The following is a 12,348-nucleotide window of genomic DNA, read 5'->3' as shown; positions in this document are numbered from 1 at the left end:
TATATTCCCCTGTCTCTCTATCTTTTACACCCCACCCCCACTTTTCTATCTGTTCATAAATACTGTTTTTTGTAGGTATGGACACAATGATAGCCATTACTGAGAAATTGACTGACTTTACTTTATTATATAGATAACATACAAATCATTTTTTTATTATATGAATTCAGAAAATCAGCGAAATAGAGATAGCAGAGTGTGTACGTATAAATTGCTCAATATATTTTCAGGTAGAGTTTCATAACAACAATATTTATTATTAATCTATCTATCTATCTATCTATCTATCTATCTCTCTCTCTCTCTCTCTCTCTCTATATATATATATATATATATATATATATAAGTGAAAGTGTCTGTGTGTGTATCTGTGTATCTGTGTGTCTGTGTACATTTCCCTACGCAATAACTCTGTCAATTTTTATTCTACAGACTCGAAATTTGATATACAGGTAGCTGAGATTTGGTAAAATTGATGTGATCGATTTTTGGCCAGAAATTTGGCGATTAAGGGGCCAAAGTTCAACGATTTGACCTTTGAGAACTCTACCAAACTCCTTCGACAATTTTGGATCTACGCACTTGAAATTTTAGATATAGGTTTCTTGGACATGGATCTAACTTAATAACTTGATTTGAATCCAAAACAATAAATTTTAAGGGGTCATAATATGAGTCAAAGTTAAAAATAATTGATCTCTGCAGTCTCTTCCAAATTACTCAGACAATTTCTGGTCTAAATATTTGAAATTTTACATAAAAAAGTTTTATATTCTGTAAGACAAAACAACCTAAGCAAAGTAAAGAAAACATAAGGCATACTAGCATGGGCTCCCGGAGTTGCCCGGGTGTTTGGATGTGTATGTTGAGCAAAAAAAAAGTGGTAGTAGGAAGGCAGGCTCGAACCCGTACCGCAAAGGAGGAAAATAACGGGGTAAAACCTTACAGTCAGACAGTGTAATACTTATTACTAAAGTAAAGTCAGTCAATTTCTCAGTAATGGCTATCAATGTGTCCATACCTACACAAAACAGTATTTTTGAACAGATAGAAAAGTGGGGGTGGGGTGTATTCAGAGATAGGGCAAGATTTTTCATCAATTTGGGTCGAAAATTTTTAGTTACTAATATATAAATGTATGTATGCGTGTATGTATGTTTGCATGTCTGCTTTAAACTTTCAATAGAGGCGACAGATTTTACCAAGATTAGTATCGTCTTAAAGTTCGATCTTTCATACGACAAATATCGAAAAATTGGCTAAAAACATTAATATCTTCCCCTTCAACTAGGCACTTTTCTACAGGGGGGAGGTCAGTTTTTTCGCCGATATTTTTGAAAGTTATCCTCTCCTTTAGATTATCTAGCCTTAATTGTAAAAAATGTCGCTTCCAGTTTGGCGGTGGTCGTAGCAGCATAAACGTTAGGTTTTACCCCGTTATTTTCCTCCTTTGCGGTACAGGTTCGAGCCTGCCTTCCTACTACAACTTTTTTTTTTTTGCTCAACATACACATCCAAACACCCGGGCAACGCCGGGAGCCCATGCTAGTATGCCTTATTTTTTCTTTACTTTGCTTAGGTTGTTTTGTCTTACAGAATATAAAACTTTTTTGCGTTATTTAATGCCGAATCTTATCATTTTGACAAAAGGTTTTAAGTTCTTTATATCTTCAAATGCTATTTGGTTTGGTTGTTTTGTGTTATGGCAGTTTAGTCTAAGTAAGAGTGTTGATGAAAACTGCACACTTATATTGCCGAAGATATTTGCGTGATTATACTAAATAAATATTTAGTTCTATTTGTTATTGAGCACTATTATGTATAAGTAAAAATTCCTACTTTGCATGTATCTCTCTCTCTCTCTCTATATATATATATATATATAGAAAGAGAGAGAGGCAGAAATATTAAGCAATGATAAACCACGGAAGCCTTTGTGTAGCTTAATTGCCATGTATATTTTCATAACTTATAATTTCATAATCACGTATAGTAAAAGTTAATACTAAAAATCAATACATAGAATATCTGCTTATAACAAGTAATGTTGATACAATAGCCCCAGTATGCATGTTTGAACTGTAATCGAACACATATTTGAAGAAGGTAATTTTCCCAAAATATCATATGATACAGAACTTTTATCAGACCACACTGACGCAAGTAAAAACATAATGCAATGTTTAAAGCAATATATATATATATATATATATATATATATATATATATATATATATACTAGCAGTTCTGCCCGGCTTTGCTCGGGCCCTAAGCACTGTTCATAAGGTTATGTGCATATGTATATATTAAAAAGTGTGAAAATGTAAAGTAATGCCTCTCTGTATAATAGTCTTCCTTAACTATCATAGAGACATTTTCATTTTAACTATCAGACAGACATTTTCACTTTTATATTTATATATATATATATATATATATATATATATATATATATATATATATATATATATAGAGAGAGAGAGAGAGAGAGAGAGAGAGATAAATAGATAGATTGGATGCAATATATAGTAATGATTTCAAAAGTATAAAAAGAAGACTCATGTGTCACCACTGAGAATCGAAACCAAAACGTTCAGTTCACGATTTATTTTGCCTCTGCCGTCAATGACTGGGCTATGAAAACATGTTCACTGCAAGGCTAAAAATTAAAACATGAACTACGTTATGCATTCGTAATGCCGGCATTCGACCTTCACCTGACAAATTTCATTTTTCTTAATTTTCACACTGTTGCACCGATGTTTCCGGGCTAAAACCCAAATATAAAGTTTTGCATGGATTCAAATACCTTATATATGAAGTTTCATGTTCGTAGACCAAAATCTCTAGGAGGAGTTTGGTAGGCAAAATTTGTTAAACAAAAATATATATGTATACATAAATATATATGGAAACAATTTTGTGTTTACTATAAACTTTTTATGCAAATATTATGCAAGTATAAATCATGTAGAATATCTGCATGAATATAATTACACGTAATAGTTAGATCATTTTCCCATTAGAAATCTGAAGCAACTAATAGGGAATTAATTAAAATGAATGCTTAAAAGAATATGCAAATTAGCTAGGTCGTTTGCTAGTTAGCAATTCCACAACCCATCTATAAGAAAATACACACAAAAGAAAAACGAATTTATAGGAGTATAGATATATATAAAATGTGAATCTGAATAGCTTATTTCACTGTTATGTCTTAATATTTCAGTTTATGCTGATCCGTTACACCTCTTCATTGTATTACCTTTTATGAATGACCTTCCAACCGGCTACTAATATCAGTTTTGCGGTTTCGATCTTCACCATTTCTTTTTCCTTACATTCGGATATTCTTGATTTTTAAATGTTATTATCTAAATACAAAAATAATCTTTTTGATATACGTAAGGAAAATGTCATATATATATATATATATATATATATATATATATATATATATATATATATATATATATATATATATATATATAAAGCTTTATGTCTTTCTGGTAGTAACTTATAAAGAATGATTTATTAAAAACTGCAATTTATACTGAAATTATTTTACAAGCTTTTGTGTAGACACTTTCTATACTTGTAAAAAATAAAACATAATAATGTAGAGAAACGGGGAGAGAATAAGGCTCTTCTCTCTCTTTTTTATCTCTCTCCCTCTGTCGGCTGGAAAATGAAATCAGTCTTGGAAGCAGTAGTAGCAGCAACCATATACAACCGTCATACAGTGTTTATACTACTTGATTGTAGTAGTAGTAGTAGTAGTAGTAGTAGTAGTAGTAGTAGTAGTAGTATGGCTATTAATTGTTTGTTCAAGCGTTGGCTGCAGTTTTAAAGGAAGGCGAAGCGACGGTGGATGACAACACGACGGCATTCGTGATTATCACCACCAAACATCGTCCCATTACTTTGACAATTTTACAAAAAGAACTGCGGTTTAATCCCTCCAAAAAGAGCGAATTCATAGGATGGAGTAACAAATATACAAGTAAATTGGTTTATTAATCGAAACCGACTATCATATTCAGTTTATTGTTTTTATAGTACGTTTTTCTTTGTTTCTCTTTATTTCTTCTATAGAAATTTTACTTTTCTATTTCTTTCTCTTTAATCCTAACCGCGAAGAACTCATATTATTTGTTTATTATCATTACACGATGATGATGATGATGCGTCACTAATCGTATGTAACCCACTTCTTATTTTCGTATATAAACATTTATCATCGCTTTTTTTACCTGATATGTGAATTCCTCTTATTAAAAGTGAGTGTGTGTGTCTGTGAGGATAATTCTCAACCTATATACTCAACGAATTTTTTATATAAAGACTTGTTATTGGTTATATGGTGTAATACAACATGTGGAAAACATTTTAATCGGTTTCCATCCCTCCCCCCAAAAGGGCTGCTAATGGGTCAAAATTGAAAACTTGGCATGTGCGAATCGTTCACATGACAGCTTCTTTATGGTAAGAATAAGATAGTGTTTTGACTTATAATAAGTGAACTGTTTAGAAAAAACATAATAAGCATATTTTACGACTTGGCAACGCCGGGTTCCCTTTCTAGTATATTTATATATAATGCATAAGGTATTTTATGAAATGGGATGAACATTTTATGCTTACTTGTTGATACAACTTCAGAGAAACTTGCTATTTGAACTTTTTCATTTTTTTTTTTTTACATGGAGTTCACCAATTATCAAGGCCCAATGGCCACTCGAGGATAAGCGTTATTGTGTGTACAGTAATCAATGGGATAGTGTAGTAATAGTATTGGAGAATTGATAAAGTGTCATAACTTAAGGGGCGGCTCATCAGGAATTTGTTTGTGTTGGATTTGAAGACATCCAGGTTGAAGTCGGGAGGGAAACAGGCAAGCGGAACAGAGTTCCACAGGCGTGCAGTTCTGAGAAAGAAGCTTTGTTCATGGAATCTACGTTTTGATTTAGGTACAGATAAGGAGTGGGGAAAATTATTGACGGTGGTTTCAGCTAGTCGGGTGTTTTTTCAAAAAGATTGGCGAGGGAGGACCAGAGAATGGAGCTTAGACGAGCACTTGCCATGGAAATAACGATAAAAAGATAGGCTCGCTACATCTCTTTCTATTCGACCATTTATGATTTACATCATTTTCTTGTTGATGTTTGTGATTTGGGATTCTATGCATCGGGAAATGTGCTATGGTTCTCCTCTTAATCGCCTAAAATAAATTTATTAAATTTGGAAACTGGTTGTCTAAACAGATCAATTGTCAATAATTTTTTTCATTATTTTCCCATATCTGACAATTGTTGAAAAAAATATATCATAATTAAAATGAAAAAAAAAAGTGTTTTAAAAATATTATTATAAAAACAACTGCAAAAGCAATTACAGAGACAAACGAAGCAAATCTTGAAAGTCAATAAAAATTATTAACGGTTTTAGAGAGATTGCGTTTTTCTCTTTCCAAAAATGCTTTCTCACTAGTCAAATATTTGCCATGCGGAGGAAGAAAAATGAATTAAAAGAGAGAGGATTCTAAAGACAAATTCAAAACACTAAATAAAATGGGTTTTTATGATAGGTAATATATGTATCTTTATGATATGTAATATATCCATATTTATGATATGTAATATATGCGTATTTATGATATGTAATATATGAGTACTTATGTAATATACACATCTTTATTATATGTAATATATGCATATCTATGATGCGTAATATATGTGTAGTTATGATATGTAATATCTGCGTATTTATGATGTGTAATATATGAGTTTTTATGATATGTGATATATGCATATTTATATTTAATATATCCGTGTTTATTGTATGTTATATATGTGTATTTTTCATGTAAGAAATGTATATTAACCGGTGTTTGAAGTAACATTTTTATATGAAATTATGTAAATAACAGAAAGAACAGTTGGAAATAAGTTAGACACCATCGATTATGGCTATGCAGTTCGTTCAGTTACGTACATAGAAAACGAAGCTATTTAACCTGATATAGTAATATTGGACAAGAATTAGAAAGAAGAAATCTTAATATAAGTTCGTGTTTCCAATGATGCTTAAACAGAGCTGAGAGGTAAAACTAACAAAATACTAAAGTCTTATGTACAGCATGAAAAGATCTTTAGAAGATAATCATTCCGGTAATTTTTGGAGCAATCGGACTCATGAAAAAGAATCTCAAAAACTACTACGTACATATACCCGGTAAAGCTATTGCAAAAGAGATACGAACAATTGCACTTAAAGGAACATTTAGAATCTTAAAAAGATATCTCGGTTAGAATGTCTGAGATAATGGGTGAATGTCTGGCATCCAGTAGAATGTCTCATCCCCAGCTAAAGCAAAATATGAATTTAAAATAAAAATGAAATAAAAACAAACCAGTTTCTTAAATGCATCTACGCATCTTTATAAGCGGTTTTGTTCGTCTGTTTAAAATATTAATTTGTCAATCTATCTGATGTGACCTTGCAGAGAGATAATAATTCAGATAAAACACAGTAGATTAACAAAGTATGTTACAGAATTACACGCTATGATCAAGAGGTCATAACTGCTACGAATCGCAGTATTTACTTCCTTCCCAGTATAGTGTGACACAAGGTTGGAAGAGTCAAACCAGTGTTTCTAAAGGAGGAGTATTCTGGCTTATTAAAAATTGCCTAGTTAGTTCTGTCGGCATTCTCACGTCAGGGCCCCTTAGCAGTAAGCAAAAAACTTACTCCACCTTAAAGAGGGGACTCAAGGCTTGAAAGGGTGAGCATCTTCAACCCACTAGATAAAGTCCACCAAAATAACCCAGATTCTGACGGATTGGTTGTCAAGATCGGAACAACTTGCATGTGTTCGCGATCACGACTGAGTGGAAAATGAATTCAACAAACCGCTAATAATATTTAGATGTAACTATTCTTGGGAAAGGCTACTGTTCCTGAAATGGGTAGATCAGCTTATCCCATCACACTATCATATACTTTCTTGTGAAGGAGAATAGGAGAATAAGACAGTGCTGTATCGAACACGTGGTACTCTGTCTTTGTCTGACCATGTTTAGAATGCATCTTTTCCTGTCGCTCTCAGATCACCTGTGTCTTAGTATTTTCTCTACCCTCTAGGGTTCACATTTTTTTCTTAATTGTCTCTTTCTTTCCCTCCTACTCCTTACCATGGCGCCATAGAACACATAGGTCAGTCATTTCCATACATTGGCTGTTGCTGCTACCATACGGTCGCCTATGCTCTGTCACAATTACTTACTTATCCACTAAACGAAAATATCTTTGAATCATTGGACAAGAAGCATAATCTTACATCATCACTAGTAAGATCTCAAGATGTTGGAAGATTTTTCTACTCTGATAGTTTCTTTTCTTAGATGCTTACCTTTGAAATGCCTCCTACGTCCACTGTTTCCCTGACTATACCAACGTGCAAAAATTAAAATTTAATGTAAACGCCTCTCCCAACTCAGGTTGCCCTTAATATATTTTCTCCCTATCACAGTAATCCCTTACGCTTCAGTGACAAGATTTATTAGAACGAACAAAAATTGAAAAGAAAAATGAAAATACATACAAGTAAAATTTCACCAATTCGCAAATATCTGAATGTTCACAAACAGCTTCCAGCTTCTCTTTTACCTTAATACATAAAAATTAAATATATCCCACGTTACCTTATGTTATGGTGTGAAAGGTGATCTACCTGTTTTTGTGACTATATGGACTCTTCTAGACACTATATATAAAGAGAATAGTCTAAGATGAAGCTTGGAGCAGTTTCATAGCAATACTATTTCCATTATTCTCATCATATATATATATATATATATATATATATATATATATATATATATATATATATATATATATATATATATATATACATATATGATGAGAATAATGGAAATAGTATTCTGACAAAATAGAGAAATAAAAAGAACAAACCGGGTGTGTTCATCAACGTCTCGTCTTTATTTCATCCAGAGGAATCGCGAAATAGAGACCAAACGTTACAAAATTTCGAATTCTGGTCGTTAAATATTCTCCGAATGTTTACTATGAACGCGCATTGACATGGCATTTATAGGCACATAATTAATTTATTCCTTTCTTGTATTAATTACCAGTGACCTTCAGGTAAAGAGGCTAACCTCCAAAGTCAAGGGTGGCTTTTTAACTGAGTACAAATTTTCTGCCCGGCAGTAATTCTCATATCCTACACTGATGATTGTGGAATCATGGAGATAATTAATATTTATTTGAAAATGTTATATATATATATGTGTGTGTGTGTGTGTGTGTGTGTGTGTGTGAGTTTGTGACTACTTCATTTAATCACATAAATCAATATATGAAGATATAATTTCATGTGTATGTTTTCCGTATTTACTTCAGCAGTGCTCAATACATAGGTAGAGCTAGTTAGTAAGTTATGAAAATATGTATGAGAATTAAGCTACACAGGATATACACGAGAATGAAACGCAAAATATTCTGTGTAGCTTAATTGCCACATATATTTTCATAACTTTATATATATATATATATATATATATATATATATATATATATATATATATATTGTAAGTTATGAAAATATATGCTAATTAAGGTACACAGTATGTTTAGCATTTCATGCTCATAGGAAATCATCAGGTTAAAATGCGGAAGATTCTGTGAAGTTTAATTGCCATATATTTTCATAATTACTACATAGCTCTACTCACATATTGAGCAGTATTGAAATAGATACTAAAAATTGACGCATACAATATTATATCATAACATTATATGTGTAAGTTTATCTGTGTACAGATTATATACATGTGTAGACACATTTTATTTGATATATAAAGAAAAACAATCCTTCCCACATAAAATATTAAAAAATATATAGTTACAAACAATTCAAAATTCATGAAAAATATATTTACATAAGACTAGATAATATACAGCAGCTTTCAGAGGCAACAGTATTGGCCCAATGTAGATAGGGTTCTGAGTATATATTTACATCTATTCTAAACAAACTCATCTGGTGGGTTAGATTGCAGAAGCATAAGGGATGAGGATTTAGTTGCAAGGAAAACAATCTCACCTCTTTCTCAGGATGTCATTTTTCTCCCTTATTGATATTACCGTTCACCGGTTCATTTGATCTGTGTCAGTTTTAAATTCAACTCTTTCAATCTTATTCACTTTCCCGCCCTTATGAATAGCTAATTATTCAGAAAGGTAACCTCATTGCTTAGCTACATGCGTGATTTTGAAAAAGATTGATTCCTGTTTCAAACGATACTGAAAAAACGTTATTAGTTTGGTTCGAAAGTTATATCATATTCTGATCTTTGAAATACTTATGGGAACCGAGTTCCACATACAAGCGAAGATAAGAACACAATACTGTGACTTTAATGTAACCACAATTATCGCCCTTTAATTCTGGCAATGCCATCCTTTGCCACAAAAGTGGGGGCGATACAGCCTACTTCCACGTCCGGTTCGTATTGTTCTTCTTCTTTCTAGCTCGAACCTCGGACCATGTAGATCGCGTTGAAACAGCTCTCCTGTTTTGCACCCACACACAACTTATTTGAACTTTCACAAAATACGCTTGAGGAAAACATGCAAGTAATATTTTTTGTATACCTTTTATGTAATGAACTGCTTAACATTATACTTGTATCCATTATGTAAATAAATATAATAAATATAATTACGACGAATTTCGCGAACACATTTCTTGGCAAAGGGAATCATGCGACTTTCTCTTTATTCTCCTACCTAACAACAGCGGAAACAATTGACCTGCTACATACTCTTTCATTAAAAGTAACACGTAGACAGAAAATGCTAGGTGATTGGTTTTCGGCCAGAAATTTGGCGATTAAGGGGTCAAAGTTCAACAGTTTTACCGTTGAGAACCCTACCAAACTCCTCCGACAATTTTGGGTCTAAACACTTGAAATGTTAGATATAGGTTCATCGAACATGGATCTAACTTAATAACTTAAATTGAGCCCAAAACAATAAATTTTAAGGAGTCATAATAGGGGTAAAACTTTAAAAAATTGACTACTTTTTTTTTTTTCGCTCAACATACATCTCCAAATACCCGGGCACCACCCAGCACCCATGTTAGTATATATATATATATATATATATATATATATATATATATATATATATATATATATATATATATCCTCAAAATCTCTGGCATTGGTGAAAAGGAGACTAAAACTTGCTGCTTTGGGTTGAAATGATCTGAAATAACAGCAAGGGTAGACTTGATTTCAAATATTTTACATATTTTATATCTCCTCTCTTTTGGAAATAGGGTACGATTATGAATATCTCCAATATCAAATAATCCTCATTCACTGGGGAATTTAATTCATGTAGGAAAACCAAAGATGGGAGATATAACATATGGTGAATATTTCGAATCAAGTCTCTTTTTGCTGTGATTTCAGATTATTTGAAACCATAGCAGCAAATTTTAGTCTCCCTTCCATCAAGGGCAGAGGTTTTGGTGGAAATATCAGATATTTTGTAATTCATATGCAAAACTAGTACAACAAATGACTATGATTGAAACATTTTATGGCTTTAAAAGTGCCAACAGTAGGCTCTGAATAATGGATGATCTTCTTAATGTGCGACCTAAAGGGCAAATGTCACATAGCCCACTACATGATTCAGGTCATTAGCTTTCCAACGAGCTTTTATTTGTTAAATTCTGATCAATAATCACTGAGATTTCGAACTTGTAAAATCTATAAAAAAAGGTGATATATCTCTCTCTGTATAATAATGGATATATCTATACTGGTAGACAACTTGAATATTGAAATGCTTATATCTTTGGTTCTATGAGACGAAACCGCATGAAAGTTTGCAGGCTTTTTGAAGATTATAATACTATTCTATTAAAATTGTATGACAATTGGTAAAAAAAGAATCTATATTTTAAAACGAATAAAAAATGCCCTAATTTGCCTACACTAATATATATAGTGTCCTGCAGGCCAGCTTCAGTTTGCTGCTTCAGTTGTCTCTCCTGTGGTTTTGCGAGGCCACTAATATATATATATATATATATATATATATATATATATATATATATATATATATATATATATATATATATATATATATATATATAGTCTTGGAAGTTTTTTAACCTTCAAAACTATACAAAACTAATATTTTTTATTTTTTATCATTCGTTAGAAACTATTTAGTCAGTAAGTCATTTAATCACCTGCAATCACTGCATCAACTTGCTCTCTCGAATTCACTATAGTACTAATGTTAATTTAAGGGATCATTAGTTGTTTACCATGAAACACTGTTTTGGGGATTTAAAAACAAAATAGTATATTAAATCATGGCTCCCCAGTAGTGTTGATCAAACAGCACCTCCCTTAATCTTAAGAAGAAGACATGTTACAAATATTAGATCTAGTTTGCTATTCTTAATTAATTTAGCTAGCCTATTCATGTTATAAAACATGTCTTCCTTAGCTGTGAGAGTCATCTGTTTCCAAATTCAAAATGGATATATTTTTTGATTTGCCAGTCTTGTATTTATGAGATTAGGATTAATCCATTTGACTACTTATCCCCCAGTATGATTAGTACTTTGTATACTACATTCTTATTCATTGAAAATTAAATGTATATAAAGGTTAAAAATAAGTATAAATCATATACATTTTGTTAAAATACATTTTATACATTACTAATATAGTATTGGATTTCCTTAATTAAAATATTCTGGTTAATTTTAAACGATTCAAAAGCATTAGGATAACGAAAAAATGTGGTGGTATAAAATCTATTAATTTTAAAGTAACGTGAGCTATTCTCAAAAACTCTGACATAATAGTTCCATAAAACATAAAAACAGGGCAGGTACTATATATTGTACTGTCTTTTTAAAAATTATCTAAAATATTATACTTGAATTTATGCAGACTTCGTATACAGCCAAATCTTCTATTGATTATTATAGTTTATCTAATATTTAGTAATGATTTTAAAAAGATATATATATATATATTATGATCATAAGGGGGCGGTCGGAGATTAGGGTGGGAATGACTATGAGTGTGTATAACTTGATGTAAAAGGTTAAGTATACATATTGATGTTAAAGTGGGGGAGTAAGGAAACTATAGCTACTTATAAGAGTGGTAAAAATATACCAAATAATAGTAGGGTAATTATAATAGTACGGGAGATAATAGTAATGACAATTATAATAATAGTAGTAATAATAAGGCTGAAAATAAATTAGATGTAAAATTG

This window comes from Euprymna scolopes, chromosome 13 (assembly GCF_053919585.1).
Source record: "Euprymna scolopes isolate OS-2025 chromosome 13, ASM5391958v1, whole genome shotgun sequence".
NCBI classification, from domain to species: domain Eukaryota; kingdom Metazoa; phylum Mollusca; class Cephalopoda; order Sepiida; family Sepiolidae; genus Euprymna; species Euprymna scolopes.
Note: the sequence above shows the minus strand (reverse complement) of the source record.